Below are 5,912 nucleotides of genomic sequence, written 5' to 3'. Positions count from 1 at the left end.
GGCTCAGATCACATCACTCTCACCAAATTCGTGTCCAAATCCAAAATAGCTGCTGGATGGGTGTTTCAGTTATAGCTTGGATAAGTCTCAAAGAGTCTTCCTTACATCTCAGTCCTGGGCTGGCTGGAAGAAAGAAAAGAAAAAAGGTATTTATTAAGTTCCCCAAAACCTTGGGAAGCAGTTCCCTATTTTATAGTTGAAGAAATTGAGGCAAATGGAAGTTAAGTGACTTGCCCAGGGTTGCATAGATAGTAAGTGTCTGAAGCAGAATCTGAACTCAGATCTTCCTGACTCCAGGCCAAGCATTCTCATAGACTTGAATCCCAAATCTCCTGGTGGCTGTCTCAATTGACCTTTTGAAGATCACAGGATCTTCACAGGATATGAATCTCCAATCTCCTTCACCTGGAAGCTGGAAAGAATGAACATCTGGAAAGAATAGAAACAGAAGCTACAGCAGAGTTATGCACTTTGGCTTTATTCCATCTCTGGGGGAGAGGACCTGAGGCCCATAATCACTTGGAGGTCCTATGCAGGTCATCCTCCTCCTCCAATGGCAGCAAGTTTGGGAAGAGCCCTCACCAAGAGATTGGCCCTAACGTGCCCCTTTGAATACACCTCAGGTTTTGATATGCGCCAGTCACCAGTCTGACTCCTCATAATGTGATTAATAGACCAGAACCAGTTAGAAAATATGTATACCAGCTCCAAAGTTCATATTGGGTTTGCATGAGACAGGTAGTCTATGCATGCTTGTAAGGGCTGTGCTCATTGGCTAGTTTCCCATTATATTTTTTAGAGGGTCATTTTGTTGTTGTCATTGAACTGGGCAGAGAAATCAAATAACCTGACTTCCCATGTGCTAATATGCTTTAAATTGAATAATTATTACTTTCTCTATCATGAACTGGTATTATGGGATATGCTTTTTGCATAAGTAAGAGGGCAATTGACCAAGGGTGACTCTAATCAACTTAATAAGTTCCCCAGTCTTTCTTTGTATCCCTAGGCACATAGTAGGTGCTTAACGAATGCTTATTGACTGCCTGACAGTGAATCTAATGAGATTATAGGATATAGCCGTTAGTTTTTATGCATCTGAGAGGTACCTCACATGTACACTGGCACCTTGCTGACAGGATACAGAGAACTCCTCTGATTACCAGTGACGGATTACTTCAAAGATGACTAATGAATGAAAGAACAAGCACTTTTAGCTGGGTAAGTCACTTTTAGTAGGTGGCTTCGTGAAAGAGGTAGCATTCAAATTGAATCTTAAAGGAAGAGAAGTATTTTGATAAGCAGAGAGGAGAAAGGAATATATTCCAGCCATCCTGCAGAAGTTCATCAAAGTGGGAAATGACCATAGTGAATTTAAAGAACAGCTCAGTGAAATTTAGCTGAAATGTATTGTGCAACAAAGGGAGTACTGTGAAATATGACTATAAAGATGAGTTGGAATGAGATTATGGAAGGTCCTTAAGGGCTAGGCTAAGCATTTTGCATTTTATTCCATTCTTTTTTGAAGAAGGGAGTGATATGGTTAGATCTGTGCATTAGGAAGATTACTTTGGCTACTGCATGAAGGATAAATTAGGGAGGGGAAAGAATGGATTCATGGAGCCCAATGAATAGCTTAAGATAGTTTAGGTAAGAGGTAATAAGAGGCTGAATTAAGATAGTGGCAGCATCGGGGGTGAAAAAGGGTACAGATGTTGGAGATGGTGTAGAGGTAGACTTGATAAGACTTGGCAACTGATTGGATGTTGAGATGACAGGGAAGGAAGATGACTCCAGAGCTTTAGGTGTCTGAGAAGATGGTGACCCCATTAACAAAAATAGGTAAGTTGGGAAGAGAAGCAGATTTAGAAGATAAGATGAGGACAGTTTTGGATGTATCACATCTGAGAGGCTAGTAGGACATACAAATGAAACTAGTAGGCAGTTAAAGATGTGAGACTGGAATGCAGGGGAGATGTTAGAATTGTATATGTATAGATTTGGGAATCATTTGCATAGAAAGGATAATTGGAACTTATGGGAACAGAATAGATCATCAAAGGAGACTACAAATAGGAGAAGAAAGAAAAAGAGGATTTGGAACAGAGCTTTGTGTGATACCCAAACTTAGGGCTTTGAAATAGGAAAATTAAGCAGTGAAGATGACTAAGAGGGAAAGAAGAATGACTCAGTGTCATGAGTGCTAAGGGAAGAGAGAATATTCAAGTGCAACAAGGTAGTCAATAGTGTTGAATGCTGCTTAAGGGAGAATGAGAATGAGGACAGATAAAAGGCCATAAATGTTGGCTTTTAAAAGATAATTGGTTAGCAAAGAATAAGAAACAATCTATATTTTAATAACTGGAGAATGGCTCAACAAATTATGATGAATTAATATAATGGAATAGTATAGTACCATAACCTTCCCCCTGCCCCAATAATGCATGCAAAGAAATATGGGAAGCAGAAAAGTCTGCCTTAGGAAGGTAGAGAATTCAACATATTCTCCAACTTTTAGTTGGAGCCTTTAGTAGTTTGGTCTTATGAGTGAAAGGTCCAGAGCAGAGGACTTGCGTCCCAGTTATGTAGACATAGTATACAAGGATTTCAGCAAAACATTTGTTTCTCATGCTATCTTTAAGGAAAAAATAAAGAGATTCATATTAAATAATAAAGTTAAACAAATTCAGAATTGTTTAAGGTCAGCCTGGAGTTTTCCAGAGGAGTGTCCAAGTGCCAACGATAGATCTTTGGCCTTTTTCTATTCATCATTTTTATTAGTGGCTTGAATAAAGACATAAATGGCATGCTTATCACAATTGCAAATGACATAAAACTGGGAGGAATATCTAACTCATTGGATGACATAGTCATTATACCAATAGATCACAATAGATTAGAAGATGGTCAAATCTAATAAGATGAAATTTAATAGGGACAGGCTAAAAAACACAAAGCATAGCAACACTATGGAAGAAGTACATGGCTCCAGAGGAAGGCAAACAGGAGAGTGAAGAGAACTGCAACTATGTCATGCCATTTTTGATTAGATGAGTTGGTGATGTGTAGCCTAAAGAAGAGAAGACTTGGAGGGGACTGAGAACATAAAGATGAAGACAGAAGTCTTTAAGCATTTGAAGGGCTGTCATGGGCAAGAAGGCTTAGGCTATTCTACTTGATTTCCAAGGGTAGAGCTAGGAACAATGAATAGAAGATACTGAGTCAGATTTTGGCTCATCATATGAATTAACTTTCTAAGAAATCTGAGCTATTAATAGCCATATGAAAAATGCTCCAAATCATTAATAATTAAAGAAGTGCAAATTAAAATAATTCTGAGGTTCTACCTCATAGCCATCAGATTGACAAAACATGAAAATGACACATATTTTAAGGGCTGTGGAAAAGCAGGCACCGCTTGGTGGAACTATAAATTGGTTAAACCATTCTGGAAAGCAGTTTGGAACCATACTCCAAAAGTTGTTAAACCATGCAAATCCTTTGACATAGCAATACCACTACTAGGCCTATACCCCAAAGAGATCAAAGAAAGAAAAGCACCCATATTTACCAAAATATTTATAGGAGCTCTTTTCTTGTGGTGGCAAAGAACTAGAATTTAAGGGGATGTGTATCAATTGGTGAATGGCTGAACAACTTATGATATATGAATGTGATGAAATGCTATTTTGCTGAAAGAGATGACAAAAGGGACAGTTTCAGAGGAAGACTTTTATGGGAAGACTTCTATGAATTGATACAGAATAAAGTGAGGAGAACCAGGATTACAATTTATACAATAACAACACTGCAAAGACAAACAACTTTGAATGACTTCAAAAGTCTGATCCATGCAATGACCAACCATCACTCCAGGGGAATGGAATGAAGTATGCTATCTATCTCCTGACAGAGAGGTGAAGGACTCAGGGTACATATATTTTTTGGACATGGCTATTGTGGGGATTTGTTTTGCTTAACAATGCATATTTTTGATAAGAATTTTGTTTTTTTTCTTTCCCACAAATTTGGGGTCAACAGGGAGGAAATAATAGATAGTTAATTCAAAAAACAAAATTAAACTTAAAAAATTATTTCCCAACAACTAGGGTTAAAAAATGGAATGGACTACCTTGGGACAATATGGGTTTCCCATCCCCAGAAGACTTCAAGCAGAGGATGGATGGCATCCTGTCAGAGACGTCCCCTTTTTGTTCAAAGAGCTGGTTTAGATAACCCTTCCAACTTTGTAATTCATTGATCCTGTGTCTCTAACTATAGGAAGACACATAGTTTAGGAGAAAGAGTATTGACCTTGTGGTCAGCTGTTCTGGGTTTAAGCTCTTACACTACTAATTGTTTGGCTTTGGTCAAGTTATCACACCTCTTTGGATCTCAGTTACCTCATTGGGAAAATGAGAGGTTTGGATTAGATGAGCTATCTAAGGTCCATTTCTGTATCTTACATCCTATAGTTCCACAATATCACCTGGAATTTTCAGGTAATCTGCTCCTTTTCTGTTGGTGTCATGCCCAGGGAGGTCTTAGAATCTGAAAGAACCCAGTTTTGCGACGTGTGATCATCCAGGAGTTCTAAATCCAGTGATGGTAAATGAGAGACCAATGAAAAATAGTATAATTCAAATCCTTTATTGCCCTCATTCTACTTGCCCTTTCTCCATGGAACTTCTTTGTTCCTCTGCCACCAATTTTTCAGGGCCTCTAGGTAGGTGAAGGGTGCCTGTGAAACCCAGAGTAGAGAGACAGTCCTGTGACATGTCAAGCCCACTTTGTTTGAAAGAGCTGTAACTAAGCACATTACATTACATGAGTTTCCCAGGGTCCATGGTGATCAAGTTTGTGTTCAAACTGATCAGTCCTTCTCAGTCTCTTTTCCTGGATCTTCACCCAGATCATGCCCACTAACCATGGGTATCTCCCAAGGCTCTGTCCTTGGTCCTTTTTGATTATCTCTATATATTCTTTGACTTGATGATCTCATCATTTTCCATGAATTCAATTGTCATCTCTATGTTGATGATCCTCAGATCTCCTTAGCTAGGTCTAAATGGTTACCATTTTATGGGGGTAAGGCTCAAATCCTGACTACCACTTACTACCTGGGCAAGTCATGTGACCTCTCTAGACTTAGTTTTCTTATCTGTAAAAGGGTCTTGGGGAGGAGTTGAAGTAGATCAGGGGTTCTTAGCCATTTTTTTGTGGCATGGAACTCTTTGACAGTCTGGTGAAATCTGTTCTCTTCTCTCTTTGTAAAAGCTAATCTGATCTTAGTAGTTAAATAGAACTGGGTACAAGGGAACACCCCTACAATTGGGAGAATACCATCAGTGGGAGGTAGAGCCTTTGCAGAAATCTTAGATATCCCCATACCTTCTTAAGGGTACCAGAAATCAAACCTACTTGGCCTTCAAGCAACAGGGAACAGGAGTTGATGTTAGGCATTTATATATATATATATATATGCATATATACATATACGCACACATATGTATATATATGGAACATCAAATATATATGTGTATATATGTGTGTGTGTGTATACATATGTGTGTATATGTGTGTGTATATATGGAATTATAAGCCTTGAAAAAAATGGAATAACTTTCCCAAGTTTACACAGGTAGTAAGTAGCAGAGCCAAGGTATGAATCCATGTCTACCAAATACACTCAAATGGACCTGTGATGTCATCAATTTGGTTCTTTCTTTAATGAATAAGATTGAAACCCATCCATCCATGCCCTTCTTTTCCTTGTCCTCCTAGCAGTTCGCCCCTGGGGTCCACTCAAAATGCTTTAGGCATTCCTTACTTTGTCCTCACATCTTGAGGATGCCAGTGGAATGGTTTGGCTATCCACTGGCCATCTTTTATCAGTGTTATCGTATGACCAT

This window comes from Trichosurus vulpecula, chromosome 1, assembly GCF_011100635.1.
Source record: "Trichosurus vulpecula isolate mTriVul1 chromosome 1, mTriVul1.pri, whole genome shotgun sequence".
Classification (NCBI taxonomy): Eukaryota; Metazoa; Chordata; class Mammalia; order Diprotodontia; family Phalangeridae; genus Trichosurus; species Trichosurus vulpecula.
Note: the sequence above shows the minus strand (reverse complement) of the source record.